The 24,726-nt window shown below is 46.0% G+C and overlaps 1 non-coding gene across 1 annotated transcript; it reads left to right on the forward strand.

The window, feature by feature from the left end:
* The first annotated feature begins 14,964 nt into the window (after positions 1–14,964).
* On the forward strand, positions 14,965–15,076 carry LOC118918289 (U6 spliceosomal RNA). Its single transcript, XR_005027085.1, has one exon. It is a non-coding gene; the product is annotated as a U6 spliceosomal RNA (small nuclear RNA).
* Positions 15,077–24,726: the final 9,650 nt, after the last annotated feature.

The following is a 24,726-nucleotide window of genomic DNA, read 5'->3' on the forward strand; positions in this document are numbered from 1 at the left end:
TCCAACACATGGAACAGTGATGGCTGGCCCTTCTGGCACCTTGGGGAAAAGGTCTGGAAGCTAGCCTCCTGTGTGTTCCTGGAGTAACAGCAGAGTGGCCCACAAAGATCATGGTAGTGTACCCAAAACATCAGACAGGTAAGAGAACCTTATGGTGAAGTTTTATTTTATCTTTATGGCCAGTGCATGTCCCTCCCAAAGCCCTATATATTGACCCATCTGTAACTCCCACAGGGAGGGGGGTGAAGGTCTAGTATACTAGACCAGGACAAGATCCCATTCCTGCCACTGTCATATCACAGGACCACTCTCTCGCTTGTGTCCTACCTGATGGAGAAGATTTGCCTACCCTGGTGTCATTAAAACATGTATCTTATCGCCCTTTAGGTTATTTTCTTGTAGCCACTGTAGCCTGGACCCACCCCCTGGCTGCAGCTGCTGCATGATGAGTGCACTGAACTCCCTACCTGTTCAGCCTGCCTGTGGAATGGGGGAGCTATGGACTAACTCTGCCTAGGACTTTGAACCTAGTTGAATCCTCCATCGTGAGGATTATCATGATTTTATCGCTGTTGTTATTGTACATTATTAGTCTGGTTACAGTGCTCAGTTTTATTACACAGAGGCCATTGCATTGTGAGGTGAGATTTCTAGAGGGGTGCGCTGTGGGTAAAATTGCAATATTTCAGAATCTCTTGCCTGGGTTTAGCGCATCTTCAAGTGTTCCAAAGGGGTGGAGAGAAGTAGTCCATCTTCATATCAGGAGGTGATTGCAAAGGGCTGGGGAGCAAGCACACACTGGGACTAGAGATGTTTGGTGGGGTCCTATTGCAGCCAGGTGGTGAGAGACAAGGGTGAGCAGAAGTAGACAGCTGCTTGTAAACAATAAATGGGTTTCTCCCACTTTATTTCTCCCTCTGACTGATTTTGGCTTCAAAGGTTATTTGCCCCAGACTGGGACCATATTTCCCCCACAGAGTACACCTTGGTGCCGTCTCTGGGCAAGTGGTAACCTGGAGGAGCTTCAGCAGCAGGGGAGGGGTTGGAGTGTTGATGGGACCTGGGGAACTCAGAGGTGGCTAAGCTGGAGTCCTTTTCCCAGATTTTGCTTTCTAAAGCCCTGGTGGCCCTCGGGCCCTTGAGGAGGGACCCATCTGTCACACAGCAGTCCACGATCAGGAACAGCTCACATGCCACCCAGGAGGGCAAAGTGGCCTCAGCTCAGCCCACTGCAGAGATGCCAGGCCATGCCCTGGTGTGATGGGTGGGCGCCACCCGGCTGCTTCAGGCCGTGTTTATGCAACAGCCAGCCTGTGCCCAGGACCATCACTCACCCAGCTACCAGGCACCTCTCACAGGCTCCAGGTGGCTCTACTGCTTCCCTCAGACAGTACTTAGAGTCAGCCTGCCAGCCCCGCCAACCTGAGGCTGAGGGTCCTCCATTCACCCAGCATGACAGACAAGGCACAGGGCCCTTGGGGCATGTGGTGTCAGACCATGGGCTCCTCAGGCCTTAACCACTGCCCACCGCTGAGCTGTCCTCTGTCCCTGCAGACATGGTGACAGGCCCTGTGCACGCCCATTCCCCTGTGGCCACCAGGGCAGCGACTCTACTCCTGCCCTGAGAAGGAACTGGCCCAGACCCCTCCTCCCCACTCCTCTTTCTATCTCTCTCCTTCCTCCTCCGTCCCCTCCTTCCTTTCATTCAATAGACGAGATTCTGGCTTAAGAGACAAAGACCGTGGTAAACCCAGCACTGGTCCCTGCCTGCACCTCAAGTACTAAGCAGCCAGTAGACAGGGGCTTCTGAGGAAGAAGCCTCTGATGGCAAGGGGTCTATCCCACTACTGGCAGACTGAGGGAAGGAGGGCATGGGGGGCGCTCTTAGGAAAGAACTTGGGCCCACCTCCCTCAGCTGTTCTGGGCAGGCGTCTTCACCCCCTGCCCCTGTCCCCTGTGAGGTGGGCACTCACTCCCATGGAGCTGTGGTGGGGAGGGCAAGCAAGGGCATGGCATGGCCTTCCTTGTGGGGCACTCCAGGGCCCGGGGCATTGTGAATGACAGGGAGCATTCATCTCCAGCAGTCGGCAGAAGAAGTCACTGTTGCAAAGAGCAGTGTACAGACCCACACACTCAAAGATGAACTCAGAATGAGTTGCAGAGCTAATGTAAGAGAAAACCATGAAGCTCCTGGAAGAAAGCAGGGGCAAAATTGTATGACCTTGGATTTGACAATGGTGCCTTAGATATGACACAGGAAGCACAAGGAACAAAAGAAAAAATAGCTCAACCAGAAGTCATCAAAATTAAAAACGTTTGTACTTCAAAGGAAGTGAAAAGACAACCACAGAATGGGACAAAATATTTCCAAATCATGTATCTGGTAAGGGTCTTACATTCAGAATCTACAAAGAACTCATAACTAGAATAAAAAGGCAAAACATCATTCATCATCAGGGAGATGCAAATCAAACCCACAGGGATGCCACCCTACCCATTAGGACAACTAACAAAGGACAGATACTAACAAGTGCAGACAAGGATGTGGGGAAAAGGGACCCTTGCACATTCTTGGTGGGGTGAAGAACATGTGTGGCTGCTGAGAAAAGTCTGGCACCTCCAAGCCTTCAATGTGGAGTCACAAAATGACCCAGAAATTTGCTCCTACATATACACCCAAGAGAATTAAAATGTCCACACAAAAACTTGTATATAAATGTTCATAGAAACAATGTTCATAATAGCAAAAGTGTAGAAACCACCCAGATGCCCATTAGTAGATGAGTGGATAAACAAATATGGCCCATCCACACAATGTAATGTTGCTTGGTCATAAAAGGGAATGAAGTGCTGACATGACAACCTTGGAAACACAGTGCTGTGTGAAGGAAGCCCATCACAAGAAGCATGTGTATGACCCAGCTGTATGCATGCCCAGAGCAGGGAAAGCCACTGGGGGAGAAAGGAGAGGGGTGGAGGGGGATGGCGCTTCCTTCTTAGGTGAAGGAAATGTCTTGAGCTAGTGGTGATGTTGCACAGCCGTAAGTACTAAAGGCCACAGAGCTGTACACCTGACAGGGGTGAATTTCATGGCATAAGAACAATGTCTCCACACAGCTGTTAAAGAAGAAAATGTGTTGATCTGGGTTGGCCCCAGGCAACATCTTAAAGCTATTCCTGGCTCTCGTTCTGGCCCCAAGTTTCCGACAGGTGGGTGAGGGGGCCAACAGATTTCATGGCAGGGGTGTGGATTCCTCCACCATTTGGCTCCAAACCTCCTTCAAAACCCTACAATCTTTGGGAATAATTAATGACTGCTTGGAATTTTGTAAGAGGCCAGCCTGCTTGTGGTTAATAAATAAGGGGGATAATTGTCTATCAGAACCCAAGATGATAAGTGGGTTTGGCATGCTTAGCTATTTGCAATTGAGACATTAGGAGCATTGGAACCAGCCCCCCCCAAATGCTCATATCCTTTGGCAAAGTAACACCCCTCTTGGGAACATTTTTCCTGCAGAAATTTTGCAAAAACCTGGGTGCACCTGGGTGACACCAGCAACATCACTTCGTCGGGTGACCTGCCTCAGGAATGGGGGACAGAGACCCTTCCCCATGTCATAGTGGAATGCTGGGCGGTAGCTGGCCCTGGCCCAGGGCATCTGTGAGGGTGGCCTTGCTGGGGATGACTCTGGTGCCAGGGCATTTCCATACGATATCCACATCTCTGCATCGAAGAAGCACCCACAGAAATCAACAGAAGACTGAATTACAGGGTGGCCGACGGGTTAGGGGGAAGGCACAGAGATGGAACTTGCCAGCAGGGTGGCCCAATGAGTAGGTAGTGCCAGGGGGCTGCTGGGAGGCACACGTGTACGTGTGTTGGCTCCACAGCTGCCCAGAGTGTGCGGACGTCAGCAGGCTGAGGGAAACATGCATCTCAGCTCACAGGCAGGTGGCACTGGGGAGCAGGAAGCTCCCGGCCTGTTTATGAGAGCCTCTAATGCGGAGAATCAGCTGGACTAGTGCATGAAGAGAGCCCTATTCGAGACACAGCACTGCCCGCGGCTGCCACCACCCAGTTGGTGGGGCCACGTGGCCAGGCTCCCGCAGGATGAGGCTGGCAGAGGTGGAAAGGGACTGCTCCTTACCCACTCTGGAGACCAGCGCTGCCCAGGTGGCTGAGGGAGCGGCTAAAGCCAGCACAGAGGCACGGGGTGAGCCAGGGCCCCAAGGCAGGTGCTGGCCCAGGCCCAGCGGCTGACAGCTCAGGGGCCACCTTCAGGCTCAGGCATGGCTCAGGTCTCCTCCACGGGGGCTTCCCCATTTCCCCTTCCCTGGATTTGCTTCCTTTTTCTCTAATCTACTGGAAGACTCTTTAACCACCAGAAAGCCCATAAACAGAAGTGTAAGTAGGAAAATGGAGACAGTATGAGCCAAACTATGGTATGACTTCTCTCCAGACCCACTCCCTTCCAGGCCCAGAGCCTGGAAACCTGTGCACAGGGCCTCCTCCAGGAGCCAGCCGCAGGTTCTCAGGGGACTGGAACCCTGCTAGGATGCTCGAACCCATGCACATGGGCTGCCGCCCAGGGCCTCGGAGGCTAAAGGTGGAGTTCCCCGACGGCCCCTTCCTGGGAACGAGTGGGCCGGAGGAGCTTCCTCTGTGCCAGTGTGCAGCCGGCAGGGGCGGGGCCTGGAGCCGGAGCGGGGTTGGGGGGTGGGCCAGAGGGGGATGCTGAGGTTGCACCCTGAAGTCAAAAGCCTTCCCGAAAGCATCTTGCAACTGTCAGGGGCTGTGCAGCTTCCATTAGCAGAGGCAGGTGATTTGTAGGGGCTGCTGCTTGTGTAAATAGAGCTAGGAGCTCAGGAGGAGAGCGGCACCCCTGTGCACTGGTGAGGGGCTCACCGCCTGGCCTGTCTGCCCCACACTGGCACTCAGGCACCTTGGTCAAGGCCAGGTGCCACCTTGGTGTCCCTGCACTTGAGGACACAGAAGTGAGGATATCTCCACCTCTCTCCCTGGCTGCTGTCCTGTGCATCCCCTCCACCACTGGGGCTGGCACCTGGGTGCTGTCTGCAAGTCCATGGGGGCTTACTGGGCTCCGTGGCAGCTGTCTGCCCCCTAGCACTTACCATGCGGCCATGATGGTCTGTTTACAAGGCTGTCTTCCGCACCAGACGGAGGGCTCTTGAGGGATTGGAATGACCTCCACCTCTCCTGTCAGCGCTAATCAGTGTTTCCTGAATGAATGGATAAAGGAATGAATGAATTCTTGAGCACCTCCCATCACCAGGCCCTGTGTGGAGGCAGGAGCAGAGGCTGGGCAGGTGGTGGTCCATGCCGCAGAGACACTGAGGTAGCTCTGGACAAGGTGGGGAGAGGTCCTGCTGAGACAGGGGCTTTGAAAAAGATTGAGGTGGTGAAAGGAGCTGTGGGGACAGACATCCAAGAAGCAGGCTAGTGCTTCTGGCCAATGTGACAAGAAGAGAACTCTGGCAAAGAGAGTCTGAGAGATATACCCTCCTTGAGAGGCAGACCCGTCTAGGTGCCGCCTGGCCTCCGCACACACACTCTGCATCCCCGCCCTCGGCTTCGGCCTGGAGGCACTACCTGCTGTCTGGCAGCCGCATCATGCCACGAGTTACTGCAGGCCCCAGCCCAGCACCCAGAGCTGTGTGATCCCAGCTCCAGCTCATGTCACATACCTCTGATAACCGTCACCACCCAAGAAGCCCTCCTGGACCACCTGAGTGGGAACCTCCTGCCCTCTGACCCGTGTTACTTCCGTCAGAGCACTCCTCTCAGAAACGGCTCTGCTCCCGTCTAGGTGCTCCTTGGCCTTCCTCAGCACACCACCAGCTCAGGGGCCTGGGCTCGCTCTCATGTGTGTCAGCTACCTGGAGCGGGACCTGGCATGGAATGTAGTTTAGCCCCGGGTGCTCAGCACGCGCCAGCATCCAAGGGCTGTGCCAGCACTGTCACTGTGGGGCTCACTCGCTGTGCTCTGATGGAGTGCCCACAGCCACAGTGGGGCTCCAGCAAAGGCAGGCTGGCTGTGTGGACACCGCCGGGGCCTGGGACCTGCCCAGGGACCACAGCCATGGGGATGGAGAGGCTGTGACTTCAGGTGGCCCTCCTGCCCTCCAGAACCAGCAGCGCAGCACCTGTCGTATTTTGTGTCATCTGACTGTCTGTGTGCAGTAAGTAGCCAACAGAACTTCCCCATAACAACATTCCCAACATGCCAAGGGACAGCGTAACTGCAATGCAAGGGGACATAAAAGGAGATTACACTAATGTTTTCAAGTGTTTCCACAGACAAACGGCCGGGCCACACCACACAACACCAAGAGCCCAGATGTGTGCATTGTCCACAAGAATGACCTGCAGTGAAGATGGTGTTTATCTGCAGACTGCCAGCACTGTTTATGCCTAGGTGAAATTTGGGACTGTTGCTTGGTTGTAAATATGTCTGCAGAGCCCCAGACCATGCTCATTTCTGATGTCCCTGCTACTGGGGGCAGGAGGGCTGTGAGCTGGTGCCAGGCTATACGAACACCCTGCTGGGGCAGGCCCTGCCCCCAGGCCCCCCTCCATCCAGCCTAGCAAGGGGCAGGCTGTGATGGATGGGCAGCGGAGCTCGGTTCCTGGTCTGCCGGCATTCCTCCTGCAGATAAACGGCCTGGAGTGTGCCCCCGCAGCGGCTGCAGAGAGGCCCTCTTGAAAGGCAGGAGATGAGAGGCCTCTGTGTATAATAAAGGTGAAAGAGTGTCATCCAGACATTTTTATGCTCTTCGCAGGCCCAGCTGCCATGGTCGGAAGGACCTGCTCTTTCAGTAAGTGGCCTGAGGCGGCTGCTTTTAGCAGGTTCCAGGCCCGAGAGGGATCCGCTGTCCAGCCTGGGCCCTCCTTTGAAGAAGTCCTGCGGGGGGACCACCAGACTCTGGCGACTTGCCAGCCGGCCAAGCTGTGACTTGGGGGAGCACTTGGCAATGGGGGTGCAGGGTAGGAGGCTGGGGCAGTGGGAGGCAGAGCACATAGAGTTTAGTGTGTCCCTCTCAGGCCATGGGCCAACTACCTGAGCTTAGGTTCAGGACTGCCCGTCAGCTGTAGCCTGGTTGTCCTCAGGGCACTGTCCCTTATACCGAAGCTCATGGGCCTGGGGCCCTGCCTGTGACTCAAGCTCTCAGGGTAGTACCAGGGTCAGTGGGGCCGTTACACCACAGCTGGAACCCTGCAGGCGCCCCCGCCCCTGCCCCACCCCGACCTTCCTGCCCTCGCTTCCTCTTCTGGACCAGTGGCATGGCACCTCACACATGGGACACTCAGGGCAGCCAGGCCACCTTAGGGCACAGCGGGGGAGGGGACAGCAGAACAGAGCCCTGGATGTGGCCACAAAGCTCCAGGACCCCTGAGAGCCCAGTGCTAGGAGCTTGGTAACTGGCCTCGGAGGCCTGGTGCCCTATCTCCAACCAGAACCCCAGGTCTGCTCAGCCTGTCTGCTATGTGGTATCTGGGGAGTTCCCAGTCCATCAGCTGTGACCCCAGGTATCCCTCAGGCCAAGCTAACCGCCAACAGAAGGTCCTGTGACATGCAACAGGCCACAGGGCAGGGTGTGCAGACACACAGGGGCCCACAGGGCTGGAGCTGTGGGAGGTCCTGCCATGTAGGCAGAGCCTGAGGCTGTGCCATCCTGAGGACTCTTCATGCCTTCAAGGCAGGCCTGTGACATAGTATTATTATTCCCATTTTTTAGGGGGTAAACTAAGGCACAGGAAGTGGGCAGATCTGCTCAGGATAGCAAAGGGTCAAGATTTTGGATTCAAAGCTGTGCGTATCTGGCCCTAGGGACAGAATTCTTTGCCTCTATGCCTGCTCTTGGCCGGCAGATGAGCAATGCCTGCTAAGTGGAAAAGGAATCAGAAGGAGCCTAGTATTTGATCGATAGCACTGATTTGCTCCTCTGGGTGGCAGGCAAGGTTCTATGTGGAGCTCAGAATTTTCTGGAAAAGCAGATGGAGGGAGATTGCTTATGAGCCACATGGGAGAGGAAATGCAGCACATTCTTTAGCTTTTCCTAACCATTGCCTGGCCTCAGCACAGGCCACTGATCTTCTGTCAACTCCTGAAAGGCACATGGTGCCTGCTCCGCCCTGCCCACCTGGATGGGGCTGCTCCCCCGTCCTTTCCAGGGAGGGTCTATCCTGGGTGTTGAGACTGCTGCCCTTTGTGGCAACCGTGCATCCTTGAATGGTGACTCAGCACACAGCCCCTGGCAGGTTCTTCCTGACATTTTTGAGGTTACAGGTCCTTGAAATACCATGACCCCACAGACCCTCAGAGCCTTCCAAGGGGAGGATTAGACCTCACAACTGCTCGCACCCTGTGTCCTCCAGGATGTCATGGTCAAGTGGCTTCAGTGAGGGCAGAGTCCAAAAGTGTCACCTGGATGCCATGTAGACCAGGTGTCCCTAACCTTTGGGAGAGAGCAAAGCAAGAAGTAAAGAAGGACTGTCCTGTTTATTTTGAGTTTTTAATAGAAACACAATACCTTGTTCACAATTCAAAATATACCAAATAACAGGACCCCCAAGCCCACATCCAGGCCTCCCCAAAGCAGCCTCTGTTCTTGGGTGTGCAGGTCACCAGCTTGTATGGCTGCAAGGGGCCAGCCAAGTGGCCCTACTGGAAGGAGGTGCCGGACACTCACCTGTCCTCACCAGAGCTCTAATGGACCGAGGTACAGCTGCCCACAGTGGTTACAGGTGCCTACCCTTGACTGTCACGAGCCCTCCCTGCAACACCTACCCCACGGAGGTGCCCCTGGAATCAGCCAAATAAAGGGCTTGTGTGGGATCTCTGCCCTGGGCCAGGGTGAGGGGAGCTGGAGACAGGTGGGGCAGGGCCCAAGCATCTGCCCCCACAGCCGCCTCCCGCACTTCAGGCCTCAGCCTTCCTGCTCACACCCAATCTGCATAATTTCTCCAATGCTGCCAAAAGACATCCAGACCCGCTAAAACCAGACAAACCCAGAACCACTTTGGAGGCCGGAGGGGCTGCTCTTCCGGGTCAAACCCTGCCTGCTCCCTTCTCCAGCCTAGCCCATTGACCTTTGCCATCTCCTCCCCTCTCCCTGCACACTGTGCCCAGCCAAGGCCTGCTCACCTCCAGCTGCCCTGGCTTCCACCTCCCACCACACCCACACCCCCAGGAAGGAGAGTGCATGCCCACTCTGGCTCACAGCTGCACACACTGCCACTCCAAGTGGCTTGGAGGGCAGGAGCTGGGCTCTGCACGGCGAAGCCTCAGGAGGCACTGTTGACTGACTGTGTGGTTTCGAGTGAGTGCAGCCCCCTGAGATGAGGTGGGCTTTCCCCTCTCAAGGTGGCTGAGAGGCCCAGGCCTAGGGGCCAGCGTGAGGACCCTCTGCCCCGGTCAGGTTTCCATCCACCATCATCAGGCAGATGTCAGGCTTGGAGGGGCAGCAGTAATTTGGACAATTTTAGCCACTATTATTACTTCCTCTCCTTAAACAGGGGCCCAAATTATACACACACAACCACCAGCCACTCTCCACAGCCAAGGCAACCCTCAGGAGCCTCCTGTGGGGGAAAGGAGACACAGAGGGGTGTTATGGAAGCAACCCACATGCTGGGGATTTCCAGTCTGAGTGCCTACTGGATGACGTTGGTAGCTCACCCACCCTAGACTGGCAGTGCCATCAGCACAAAGACTGGGCCTAGTGGGAGGGCCAGTTGAGCTCACCCAGCTGGGCAGTGCAGGCAGTGGGGAAGCGGGTCTGTTTGAGCCCAAAGTCCAGAGTGGGGTATCCTTCAAGCCCCAGGGCTGGGGGGAGGGTGTACAAGGGGCTCTGATGTGCACTAGGAAGGAGGCGGGATGCTGTGGCCCAGCACGCTTTCCACCCAGGAGGCAGCAGCCCAGATGCCAGGACTCAGGCACCAGGGGCCCAGCAGGCCCAGGAGGCCCTTCTGCTGGCAGAGAGGCTGGGCACTGGGTTCCCTGGTGATTAAGAAATGGCCCACCAAGGTGGTTGTGGTGCAAGGAGGAAGGTGAAGCCAGGCCTCCCTTTCCCAGAGCTGGTCAGCTCAGCCAGCAGGGACAGCCAACCAAAAGCAGGCACGCAAGCAGCACTTGCTGTATGCTGCCCAGTCCACATGCTGTAGCCCATTTCATCTTCAGAAGAGCCCGTGAGGGCTGGTGTGTCCACCGCCCTCACTTCACAGGCACAGCGAGGGGCAGCAGCTCGCTCACACAGTAGGAACTTGCTGCGCCAGGGCCGCCCACCTCTCGGGTCACAGAGGCAGGACTCAGCAGGGCATTTTCCTCCTTACCTCTGTCGCACAGGTGGGAGATGTGGGTCCTAGGCGGTCAGGGCTGTCAGGTCACACAGGTAAGGTGCAGACAGGCCCCAAGCAGAAGGCTATGAGGCAGGGCACCTGATGAGGGTGCAGGGGACTGGGAAGGGGCACGGAAGGGCCAGGAGGATGGTCAGGTTGCAGGCAGGGGAAGGGCCAGGTGAGTAGGGGAAGGGTGGACCTGGGCTTCATTAAGGGCTTCCTGAGACCACAGAGGGTGGGATCAGGGCCACAGTCAGATGTAGGAGGGCCTCCTTGGAGCAGCCCAGCCAGTTTTTTTCCCAGAACAAGGTCCCCAGTAGAAGGAATGAGTGCAGAACTCCCCACGCCCAGACAGCCAGGTTCCTGCAGGCCCCACGTGAGGGCAGGCATCCTGTTCTCCGGGTCTGCAGCCCCCAGGAGCTGCCGAGAGGGGAGGAGCCAGGGGTGTCACTGCTGGGGCTGTGTGCCTGCACTGCGACACCCCAACCCCTCCTCCCCAACCCCCACCAGTGCATTCAGCCATCACTCTCATCTGGGCGACAGCTGATGCTTATCCTATGGGTGAGGGCTTCAGACAGAGGCCATTTACCCAGAGCTCAGACTGGAGGCCACAACCCACCAAAACATTCTCTATTCCTGGTGTCCATAAACAGGTATGATTGACAAATAATTACTTATGTTTTTAATTTCTAATATCAATTCATTGGACAAGCAGGAGTGCCTGCTTCTCACTCACTAAGTGTGCATTAGCAAGCACCATCAAACCTCTGGCCACTGGGGTCAGCAGCTCTGTTCTCTGCATGGGCACCAGGCCACCAGGCCGGCCCCGGTAAGTCTCCCGCTATACACTCACAGGCTGTGCCAGCAGGCCCATTGGCTGTACCTCTCTTGTGGCTCAGCCTTTTCATTCATAAAATGGCATGATGATGTGCCTCCCTCAGAGTTGTTAGGAAGACTGTCTTAGCTCATCTGCCATAACAAAACACCAGCAACTGGGCAGCTCAAACCACAGATGTCCACTTCCCACAGTCCTGGGGGCCAACATGGTGGGTGCCTAGAGGGGACTGACCCAGGCTGCAGACGACCGTCTTCTTGCTGTGTCCACATGAGGCCAGAGAGGGATCAAGCTCTGGGGTTTGCCCTGTTAGGGCACTGCCATCCCAGGGCCCAGCCTCATGACCCTATCTCAGTCTGCCTGCCTCCCAAAGGCCAGACTCCAAACACCATCCCATTGGGTGTTAGGCCTATGGCATGTGGATTTGGTGGACACAACATTCAGTCCATTATAAGGATTAAATAATATAACCTATATAAAGTACTTTGAACCCAGCGAGCCCTCCCTGGGTCAAAGGAAGGCAGACCTGAGCACAATTCCTGGCCCACCATTTGCCTCCTGTGTGACCCTGGGCCTGTCACACCCTCTCTGAAATCAGGCCCATGATAGCTAACAGGAATCGAGCCGCTGGTGTGGCCCAGTGGCTTTGCCTGAGCTGTTTTCCCCCATTTATACAGTTAAGAGAACCAAGGTACAGATGACGTGGATGGCCAAGGTCAAACAGTGAGTGGGATGTCGGCTGGGGTTTGCTGTCCCCGAGGTGAGAGCCCAGATCTGGCATGGAGGGGCCCCAGGTAGGCAGTGTGGGCACTCCCTAGTGCGCACGCCTCTTGGGCTGGGGCAGCCAGGGGGCCACCAGCAATTGCCTGAGATCACACGTGCCCCACAAGCATGCCCAGAGTGGGCCCATCACAGGGCAAGAGGAGGCTGGACCTGAGGACATTGTCCTGGAGGTTGTGCAGGCTCTGGAGAGGCATCAGGGTGGTGCAGGGGCAGCGTACTCAGGAGCTGCTATCATCGTTACAGCCTCTGCTGCTGCTGTGGGCTGGAACGTGGGAGGCCTCCAGCAGCCTGGGCACAGACACAGCCCTTCCTGAAGTCTGTACAGGGGGCTTTGAGCCTCTGTCCCAGCCGGCCACTCCCACCTGCTATCTCTGGTCCCTGCACTCCTCCCAGCAGGCTTCTCCTCACTGCCCTTTACCGTGGACAGAGGCCAAGATGGGGATCACGGTCAGGATGTCAATGCCTTGCAATGAGCGGGCCTCGGGTGCCTGTTCTGAGCACATGAACTCATGCACCTGCCGAAGGCAGCAAGGACAGCAGAGCCACGTGGCACACTGTCCTTTGCCAGCTCTTCATCAGCTGCAAGTCTGCTGGGCCAGGACCCAGCAATGCCCATGTAGCACAGACTGTGGGCTGCCGCTGCTCCCAACACCTTAGGGGGCTAGCAGGAGAAGCCAGGACTCTCGGCCCCTCAGCCCCAGGGGGTTGGTGGTGTCCATGATGGGGCTGATTGTCATGAAGCCCTTCTTGTGTGCTGACCCCTTTTGGTGCATAGCTCAGATCTTTTGACCCCATTTCGCAGGTGGGGTCTGAGGTCAGATTTGGGGACATCACTGCCCCCGTTTCCACAGCAGGAGGGGAAGATCAGGACCTGGCTGGTGAGTGTCCCTGACTCAGAAGAGGGGTCACCTGGAAGAGGCAGCTGCTGAGTGCCCAGGGTCCAGCTGCCACGCAGCCTCCATGAGACCTTGCTGTTCTGGCTCCATGGGAAGTAACCCCAGCTCCTAGCAAGCTAGCCTTTTGCACAGTGGGGAGGAACCCACTCAGTCACTGGCTGGACTGCAGTCCTAATGGAAACCCCCACTCCTAGTCTGCAGGGAAGCTGGACCTGCAAATAAGCAGACCCACACAGTGGAGTTGTGGGACCCACAGGAGGTCCTGGCCTGGCCAGGAGGCTCCCCAGGATGTAGCATCAAAGCCCAGGGTAGGGGGTCCTCAGATATGCCCACCCATAATAAAACTGCACCTGTTCTCTGGAAAGCCTGTGCAAGTGGGCAACGGGGTGGGGCTTGCTGAAGGTACGTGACATGCCCAAGCTCACACCCAGGACTCATCCTGCTACCTCAAACCAACCTTCAACTGAAAACCCACAGTTGCTACTTCAGGGTACTTCTGGGTTCCAGGCAGCAGGACTCTTATGAGATGTGATCCCTCTCTGAACCATGATTTTCCACCATCACAAGATATTTTTCAGATTTCTGACACGTGGCTACTTATAAAAATCTGTTGATTGTCAACCAATTCCTCATAAATGATTTCCAAATCAGGACGAATCTGCTGAGTCATGTAAGTGAACCTGAGTTGGGTGTTAGGGCCATCAGGACTATGATGTCATAGATTTTAATATTATAGTCACTGTTTTTTTGTGGGGAATGCTCCTCCCTTGTGAAACTACTTTACAACAGTCATGCAGTTCGGATAGTAGAATGTCACAGCACCCACACTAAGTAGTGAGGGCTAGCATAGCCTAATGCCCAGATAAGGAACCAAATGATACTACCCTCAGCCAAAGATATGATGAGAGCCCAAGTGATACCATGATCACGTGAATGTACAGATGGAGAACAGGGAAACAATACTCACCCAAAGGTGCAGATGAGGAACCAAGGGATCTTACTGCAACTCCAAGGACAGATAAGGAACTTAGCTTTATAGGACACTATGCATTTGTTAAAACCAATATAACTGTACAACTGAGTAGATCTAATATAAACTATGGACTTGAGTTAATAATAATGTATGAATATTCATCAATTATATATATAACAACTGTACCACCCTAGTGTAAGATGTGTAAGATGTTGATAATAGAGGAAACTAGGGTGAGAACTAGGATATATGTGAATTCTCCTATACTATGTGCTCAATTTATCTGTAAATAAAACTCTTCTATAAATAAAGTGTACTGATTTTTAAAAAATTTGTAAATGCACACAGAATGTTTAAAAAAGAATATTGGAGCACTTTAGAGTATGTTCACAATATTCATAAATAATTAGATATATAATAGCTGTCCAGCATAAAAAAAAGATATATCATGCAAACACTAATTTTTAAAAGCAGGAGTTGCTATATGAATATCAAATAAATTATATTATAAAGCCAAAAAATTTCTGGAAATAAAGGGAGACATTATGTCATGACAAATAGGATCAATCCACCAAGAAAATAAAGCAATCCTAAATGTTTATGCACCAAACAACAGAGCTTCAAGGCACATGCAGCAAAAACTGATAAAGCTGAAAGATAAGGTAGGCAAATCTCCAATTATAGTTGGGGACATCATGCAGCACACATCATTTGATAGAACTACTAAATAAAAATAATCATGGATATAGAGGAACTGAGCAAGATCATCAAGTAATGTGATCTAATTCACACTTATAGAACACTCCACCCAAAAACAGAAGAACACACATTCTTTTCAAGGGCCATGGGGCATTCACCAAGGTAGACATAGCTTAGCTTGAGTCATGCAGCAAGCCTTAAAAATCTTTGAAAAACTTTAAATCACAGAGTATATTCTTGGATTATAGTGAAATCAAACTATAGAAAACAAGGTATGAATTGGGTAAGGGCTCCCTTTTCTTATTTTCTGTACAACAAGAAAATCTCTAGACACTTGAAAATTAAACAAAACACTTCTAAATAATAAATAAGACAAAAAGAAAGTCTCAAAATAAAGTTTAAAAACACACATAGAATGGTGCTCGCTTCAGCAGCACATATACTAAAATTGGAACAATACAGAGAAGATTAGCATGGCCCCTGCACAAGGATAAGATAACACACAAATTTGTGAAGCATTCTATATATTTTTATTTTCCACAATTAAAAATAATTTCCTAAGAAACACACATAGAATGAATGAAAATGAAAATGTTTCAAAAACACAAAATGTAGATAAAGCAATGTTGAAATGCATATTTTTCATACTAAAATAGTTTAGAAAAGAAATACTTCAAATAAATGATTTATGTTCACACCTTAAGAAATGAACTGAAAAAGCAAGCAGAAAGAAGGAAATAATAAAGACACAAGCAGAAACTGATAAAACAGTAAGACCATAGAAAATATTAATGAAATAAAAGGCTGACTTTAAAATATCGATAAAATGAATAAAACCCTTATAAGACTGACAAAGATAAAAGAGACAAGACACGTGCTTTGGTTATGTAATTGTACTCCTATTATGTTAATGTGTGTGCGCAATTTAATTAGTAGTTTAAAACCTATACATGCTGAAGTTACTCTACAAGAAGATATGTCAAAGAAATAATCAATCTTCCCAGGTTTTCTTCCGCCTGCTACTTCTATAGCTTTTCTTCTTCCTTCCTGATTACAACCCTTAAATAGAATTCGTGCCTCATATCGAATTTACCGAGTATCATAATTCTTCCAAGTGGTAAAGATACCTCAAGACAAATGCTGGGCATAGAAGCTACAGAGCATAAATATGCAAAGAAATAAAAAGCTAACCATTTTAAACAATAAGGCTTCTCTCTCACCTACCAACTTTACATTTCCCTGTATGGCCCCGGAAGATGACTGGTTAGCCAGAGACGGGTAAGATTCCTCAAGGGAGGAACAACCTAAGACAGGCACAGTCGCAGGGGGGTCATCAGGTGAGAAATTGGGGATCAACAGAGGTGAGGCTTAGAACCTTACCCCCCCCGTTCTGAGAGAAATCTTCTGCATACGTGGATGTTTTATTGCCCTGGTCTAGCTTGGATTAACACATAGTCTACAGGCACACACCTGATCATCTACATTTGCTCTCTTACAACACTAAACTATGTTTTCTACCTTTATCTTGTATCTACCTACCACTTCAGCATTTTATTAAAAATAATAATAAAGAGAGAAATGTGGTATCCACATATAAATCAAGTATAAAAACCAAATGAGTATTCATATTTGAACTGACTGTTTATAGTTCATAATGCATGAGCAAAACCGAAAGTTTCTGTGATGATTGCCCTTGTACTGTTCACCATGTAACTTATTCACTATGTAAGAATTTGTTCTCCATGTAAGAACTTGTTCGTTATGCTTCAGAAGATTGGAGACTGATGAAAATTAGGCTTGGGGTGGATTAATGATTGTGCATTGAGCATTGACTCCCCTATACAGAATTTTATTGTTGTTAACAACCATTTGATCAATAAATATGAGAGATGCCCTCACAACAAAAAAAAGTACACACTTCCAATTGTAAAATAAATAAGTAACTGGGATGTAATGTATAGCATAAGGAATATAGTCAAAATATTGTAACAACTTGGTATGGTGATAGCTGGTACCTAGAATTATCATGTATATAAATGTTGAATCATTGTGTTGTACACCTGAAACTAATGTAATACTGTGTGTCAACTACCCTTCAATAAAAAATAATTATCTACAAAAAAAAGAGACAAGACACAAATCACCAATATTAAAAACAAAATAGGTGATGTCACAGCAGACTCTGCAGCCATTAAGAAGATAAGAGAAAACTACATCCAACTTTATGCTAAATTCAACTTAGAAGAAATAGACCAATTCTTGAAAATCACAAACTACTAAAACACAGTCAAGATGAAACATATGAACTAAATAGCTCAATAAATATTATGAAATTGAATTTTTAATAAGCATACTCCCCACAAAAGAAATATTTATATTCATTTGGTTTGATTGGATAATTTTATCAAACATCCAATGAATTAACCTTATTTTAAACAGTTTCCTACAGAAAATAAGAAAAGGGAGCCCTTACCGATTTCATTTTATAAGACCATTATTACCAGCTGCCAAACCAGACAAATACAGCATAGAAAAGTAAAGACTGAGATCTGAATTAACTTAGACACACAAATCCTCAACAAAATATTGGCATTAAACCCAGCAGTGTAAAAAAGAACAATAAACTATGGTCATTTGAGATTTTTTGTGGATATGTAAGCCTGATTTAATATTAGAAGATCAATCAGTAATATAGTAACTCACTCTATCAATAAGTTAAAGAAGAAAATTCATATGATTATATCAATTGAGGCAGAAAAAGTATTTGCAACTTTCAACACCCATTTATAATAATAAAACAAAAACTCTCAGTACAATAGGAATAAAGTAAAACTTCTCAACCCAGGCATTAAGGATTAGGATATTTAAAGGCAAGCATGCATGAGGGAATTTATAAAGCTACAGTGTATGCCCAGGGAAAAATACCGGATCAGAAAAGTCCTGAGAAAACTTTAGTTTTATTTCAGGCTTATCCCTAGTACAGAGACACCCTACAATAAAAAATAAAATAAAACAGCAACACAGAGAAGACAAGTAGTGATTTTACAGCATCTTACTATGCTGATGGACAGTGACTGTGAAGGGGTATGTCGGGGGGACTTGGTGAAGGGGGGAGCCTAGTAAACATAATGTTCTTCATGTAATTGTAGATTAATGATACCAAAATAAAATTTAAAAAATAAAAATAAAAATAAATAGTAATAAAAAAATAAAACAGCAAACTCTGGGAAAGGGGGGAATTCTTATTTCCAGAGTTACCACAGTATAAGATTCAAATTCTCAGTGTTCAACAAAGAATTACAAGGCATACAAAGAAATAGGAAAATGTGTCCTGTTCAAAGGAAAAAATAGAAAACAGCCATGAGGAGAACAAAATGGTGGACTTACTAGATAATGACTTTAAAACAACTGTCTTAAAACTTCTCAAAGATTTAAAAGGAGACCTGAACGAAAACAAGAAGGCAATATATAACCAAAATGAGAATATATCACTAAAGAGACAGAAAATATAGGAAGGAATTAAAAAGAAATTATGGAGCTTAGAAATACAAACACAGAAATGAAAACTCACCAGAGCTGTTAAAAAATAGATTTAGGCAGACAGAAGAAATAATTAGTGAACTACAAGACAACACAACTGAAAGTATAAAGTCTGAAGAACAGAACGAAAAATGATTGAAGAAAAATGAAGAGAACGTAAGAGACATGTGGGACACCAACAAGCAGAACAACATACACATGGTGAGAGTCCCAGAAGAGAGGAGAAAAAGGATAGGAAGAGTTTTGAAGGAATAATGGCTGAAAACTTACCAAATTTGAGGAAAGATAAATATACAAGAAGCTCAACAATTCCAAGTAGGATGAATTCTACAGATCCACACCAAGACATATTATAATCAAACTGTGAAAAGACAAAGATTGAATCTTGAATCAGCAAGAAAGAAATATCTCATCATTTGTAAGGGAACCTCAATAAGATTTCTGGCTGATTTCTCATGAAAAATGTTGGAGGCTATCAGGCAGTGGGTTGATATATAATGGGCTGAAAGAAATTTCAACTGAGAATTTTATATGTAGTAAACAATCCTTCAAAAATGAAGGAGAAATTAAGAAATTTTCAGATAAACAAAAATTGAGAGAATTCATTAACATTAGATCTGCCTTGCAATTAATGCTTAAGGGAGTCCTTCCGGTTGAAATAAAAGTATACTAGACAGTAACTCAAAGCTATATGAAGAAATAAAGATCTGTGGTCAGGGTAAATACATAGGCAATTATAAAAGCTAGTGTTATTACAATTTTGGTTTGTAATGCCATTTAAAATTTTTCTACATGACTTAATGGACAAATAAATAAAAATTATTAATCTACATTATTGGCATACAACATATAAAGATGTAATTTGTGATATTATAACAGAAAAGGGGAGGTGGAACTGTATGGGAGTAGAGTTTTGATGTTACTGAAATTAAGTTAGCATAAGTTGAACTTAGATTGTTATAGCCATAGGATGTTAAATATAATCCACATGGTAACCAGAGAGAAAATATCTATGGAATATATGCAAAAAGAAATGGGAAGGGGATCAAAATATTTTACAAAAAAATCAATTAAACCTCAAAGAAGCAGGTATTGTTAGAAATGAAGTACAAAAAAGCTATAAGGCATTTAGGAAACATAAGCAAAATGGCAAAACTAAGTCCTTCCTTATCAGTAGTTACTTTAAATATGAATGAATTAAATTCTCCAATCAAAAGACAGAGATTGTAAAAATGGATTTTTTAGAAATCATGATCCATTATATACTGTCTACTGGAGATTCACTTTAGATCCAAAGACAAAAATTGGTTGAAAGTAAAAGGATGGAAAATATATTCCAAGCAAATAGTAACCAAAAGAGAGCTGAGGTGGCTATACTTACAGTAGACAAAATGGCCTTTAAATTTTACAAAAGGTTTATATGAGACAACAAGGACTTTATATAGCAATAAAAGATTTAATACAAAAGATATAAAAATTTCTAAGCCTAGTAACAGATACTCAAAAATAAATGAAGCAAACATTGACAGGATTGAAGTGAGGATCAGACAGTTCTACAATAACAGTTGGGGACTTCAATATCTTTTCAATAATGGAGGGAACAACTAGACAGAAGATAAGCTAGGAAAAAGAGAACTTGAACAACACAGTAAACCAACTGGACCTAACAGGCATATAGAGAACACTCTACCTAACTACAGCAGAATACACATTTTTTCTCAAGAGCACATGGAATATTCTCCAGGATAAACCATATGTTCAGCTACAGAAGTCTCAAGACTTTAAAAAATAGGTATCATACAAAATACCTTCTCTGACCACAACAAGGATGACATTACAAGTCAATAAACAAGGAAAACTGGAAAACTCACAAAGAAATGGAAATTAGACAAAACATTGTCAAACAACTAATAGGTCAAAAAAATAGATCACAAGGGAAATTAGAAAATACTTACAGGCAAATGAAATGGGAAGACTACCTACCAAAATGCACAGAGTTCAGTGAAAACAGTGTTCAAAGAGAAATGTGTACCTACCAGTGCCTACATTAAAGAATGAGAGAATCTTGAATCAATAACCTAACTTTACACCCTAAGGAACTAGTAAAAAACAAACATCTAATTTCTTTCAGTAATATTTTGTAGTTCTCAACATACAAATCTTTCTCCTCCTTGGTTAGGTATATCCCTAAATATTTAATTAACTTAGGTATTATTGTAAATGGAACTGCCTTCTTAATTTTTCAGATTGTTCATTGCTAATGTAGAAAAACACAACTTATTTTGCATGTTGATCTTGTACCTTGCAACTTTGTTAAATTTACTGGTTCTAGTAGATTTTTTTAATTCTTCAGAATTTTCTATATATATGATGTCGTCTGTGAATAGAGATAGTTTTACTATTTCATTTCCAGCTTAGATAACTTATTTATTTTTCTTACCTATCAGTTCTGACTAAAATGTCCAGTTCAATCTTGAATAGCAATAGTGAAAGTCTGTATCTTTGTTTTGCTCTTGATTTTAGGAAGGAAGCTTTTACCATTGGTTATGTTAGCTGTGGTTTTTCATAAACATTATATTGAGAAATTTCTCCTGAATTCCTGTTTTTACAAGAGGTTTTACCATGAAAGGGTATTGAATTTTTTCAGAATGCCTTTCCTGCATCAACTGAAATGGTCTACACTTTTACCCTTTCATTTTATTAATGTGAAGTATTACACAGACTGATTTTTTTATGTTAAACCATCCTTGTATTCTTGGGATAAATTCTACCTGGTCATGGTAAATAATCCTTTAAAAGTGATGTTGGATTTGGTTTGCTAACATTTTGTTCAGGAATTTTGCATCTAATTCATAAGGGATACTTGTCTAGAATTTTATTTCCTTATGTCTTTGTCTATCTTTGGTATCAGTGATGCTGGGGTTCTTGTTTGTGGAGTTGAAGAATGAACTTTGCAAACACTCATGGTAGGAGAGCAAGTGAGAGGCTTTCATTTAGAGATAAAGTGAGAGGACAGAGCCACTGGCTCACACTAGGAGGGGACAAGGGAGTCCTGGGGTGGTGGATTGTCTAGGGATTTTATAGGCAGTTGAGAGACAAAGGGCTGGGGGTGCACACCTACTAAGTGGTCCCAAAATGTTTATCTTTGAAGAGACATTAAGTTTCTAATTAGTCTTCTGGGTTATTTACAAGAATTTTACTGCTCTGATTTCCTCCCAGGATAACAACTTCCTGGTCTGGGAGCATATCACTCAAGATTGTCTGCTTTGTTCCCGAGGCAGGCTGAATTATTGTCTGTTTGTTAAAGAGTACGTTAAACTTACTTTTTAACTAATTGGGTTTTAAAATGCAATCTTATTTTCAAGATGGAATCCTTCCTGTTTTTACCATATAGTTTTGGGCTTGCTTGTTAAATTGCCCAGGTTGCAAATCACTTGATTAGGGCTGGAGGAAGAAAAGCAGCACCTGCGTAAAGTCAGAAAAATAAGCTGCCCCACCCCACCAGGCCAAAGCAAATCCCACAATGGGTTATCTTGCTTTGTTTTTTTCCGGAGGCCCTCACTCTACTCTGTCTAGGCCCATGGTCCCTGTTTCATCACCGTGATGCTGCCCTTATGAAATCATTTGGGAAGTTTTCCCTTCTCCTCAACACTTTGGAAGATTTTGAGGATGGATGTTAATTCTTCTTTGAATGTTTGGTGAATCTTTTGGTCTAAGATTTTTCTTTGTTGGAATGTTTTTAATTACTGATTCAATCCATTTACTAGTGATAGATTTGTCGAGATTTTCTGTTTTTGAGTCTATTTAGGTAATTTGTGTTTTTCAAGAAGTTTGCCCATTTCTTCCAGATTTTCTAACTTTATGGCATACAATTATTCATAATATTCCCATATAATCCTTTTTATCTCTATGAGGTAGATATTAATGTTCCAAATTTCATTTCTGATTTTAATTATTTGCATTGTCACTCTTCTTGCTTTGTTCAGTCTAGCTAAAAGTTTTGTCAATTCTATTAGTCTTTTCAAAGAATAAACTTTTGATTTTATTGACTTTATCTATTGTTTATTCTCTATTATGTTTATCTCCTCTCTAATCATTATTATTTTCTTTCAGTAATATTGTAGGTTTAATAGATAGAAGACATTCTGTGTCCATGGATGGATGATTTAACATTGGGTAGACTTCAGTTCTACCCAAAGGGATCTACAGATTCAGCTCAATCCTGATTAAAACTCCAACAGCTTACAGAAATGGAAAAATAATCCTCAAATTTCAAATATGACGTTGCAAAGGGCCCTATTCAGTCCAAAACAATCTTGAAAAAGAGAATCAAGTTGGAAGACTCACACGTTCCAAATCTAAAAGTTACTTCAGAGTTACAGTATTCAAAAGAGTATGGCACTTGTATAAAGATAGACATATAGATCAGCAGAATGGAATAGAAAGCCCAGAAATAAACTATATAGACCATTCTTGGTCATTTGATTTTTGACAAGGATGCTAAGGCCATTCGATGGGGAAAATATAGTTCTTTCAACAAATGGTGCAGGGGAAACGATGCACATCCACATGCAAAAGGATGATGTTGGACTCTTACCTTACTCCATTAACAAAAATGAACAGATAGTGGATCAGAAACTTAACTTGAGCTAAAACTATAAAACTCTCAGAAGAAACTTTGGGCAGAATCTTCATGACATAGAATTTGGCGGTGATTTCATGGATATGATACCAAAAGCAGAAAAGAAAAAAATAGGTTTACCGGCAACAAAAGGAAAACAAATGAAGCAAATAGAAAGCAAAACAAAACAAAATGAAATAGATAACAAAAGACAAAATAGGTGAATTAGACTTCATCAAACTTAAGAAATTTTGTGCATCAAAGTACACCATCATGAGACAGGGAACATGGGCTTAGACAGAGTAGGGTGAGGGCCTCTGGAAAAAAACAAAGCAAGATAACCTTGTGAGATTTGCTTTGGCCTGCTGGGGGGCCCAGCTTATTTTTCTAACTTTACCAAGTGTTGCTTTTCTTCCTACAGCCCTAAACAAATGATTTGTTGCAACTTGGGCAATGTAGCAAGCAAGCCCAAAACAACATAGTAAAAAAACAGGAAGAATTCCATCTTTTTTCTTTCTTTTTTCTTAGGATCTAGCAAAGCTTTCCCATGTGGAGGCCCTTAAGAATTGCTCTCACAGTCACTAATCTCTGCTTTGCTTCAACACAGAACTTTCATACTGTTTTTCTTTTTTTTTAAATTTATTTATTAAGGTATTATTGATATACATTCTTATGAGGGTTTCACATGAAAATACAATATGGTTAGTACATTTACCCATATTATCAAGATGCCACCCATACCCCAATGCAGTCACTGTTCATCAGGGCAGCAAGATGCCACAGATCCACTATGTGCCTTCTCTTTCTTACACTGTTCTCCCCACGATCCCTCACACCATGTGTACTAAACATAATACCCCTCAATTCCCTTCACCCTCCCTCCCAACCACCCACTCACACCCCTCCCCTTTGGTAACCACTAGATCCTTCTTGGAGTCTCTCAGTCTGCTGCCATTTTGTTCCTTCAGTTCTGCTTCATTGTTATACTCCACAAATGAGGGATATCATGTGACACTTGTCTTTCTCTGCCTGGCTTATTTCACTGAGCATAATGTCCTCCAGCCCCATCCATGTTGTTGCAAATGGTAGGATTTGTTTCTTTCTTATGGCTGAATAGTATTATTGGGTATATGTACCACATCTTCTTTATCCATTCATCTACTAATGGACACTTAGGTTGCTTCCATATCATGGCTATTGTAAAAAGTGCTGCAATAAACATAGGGGTGCATATGTCTTTTTGAATCTGAGAATTTGCATTCTTTGGGTAAATTCCAAGGAATGGGATTCCTGGATCAAATAGTATTTCTATTTTTAGTTTTTTGAGGAACCTCCATATTGCTTTCCACATTGGTTGAACTAGCTTACATTCCCACCAGCAGTGTAGGAGGGTCCCCTTTTCTCTGCATCCTCACCAGCATTTGTTGTTCTTAGTGTTTTCGATGTTACTTACTGGTGTGAGGTGATATCTCATTGTGGTCTTAATTTGCATTTCCCTGATGATTAGTGATGTGGAGCATCTTTTCATGTGTCTGTTGGCCATCTGAATTTCTTCTTTGGAGAACTGTCTCTTCATATCCTCTGCCCATTTGTTAATTTGGTTATTTGCTTTTTGGGTGTTGAGGTATATACATTCTTTATATATTTTGGATGTTAACTCCTGTCGGGTATGTCATTTACAAATATATTCTCCCATAGTGTAGGATGCCTTTTTGTTCTGCTGATGGTGTCCTTTGCCATACAGAAACTTTTTAGTTTGATGTAGTCCCATGAGTTCATTTTTGCTTCTGTTTCCCTTGCTCAATGAGATGCATTCAGAAAGAAGTTGCTCATGATTACATTCAGGAGATTTTTGCCTATGTTGTCTTCTAAGAGTTTTATGGTTTCATGACTGACATTCAAGTCTTTAATCCATTTCAAGTTTACTTTTGTGTATGGGGTTAAACAATAATCCAGTTTCATTCTCTTGCATGTAGCTGTCCAGTTTTGCCAACACCAGCTGTTGAAGAGGCTGTCATT

The sequence above is a fragment of the Manis pentadactyla genome, chromosome 3 (genome assembly GCF_030020395.1).
Source record: "Manis pentadactyla isolate mManPen7 chromosome 3, mManPen7.hap1, whole genome shotgun sequence".
In the NCBI taxonomy this organism is placed as follows: domain Eukaryota; kingdom Metazoa; phylum Chordata; class Mammalia; order Pholidota; family Manidae; genus Manis; species Manis pentadactyla.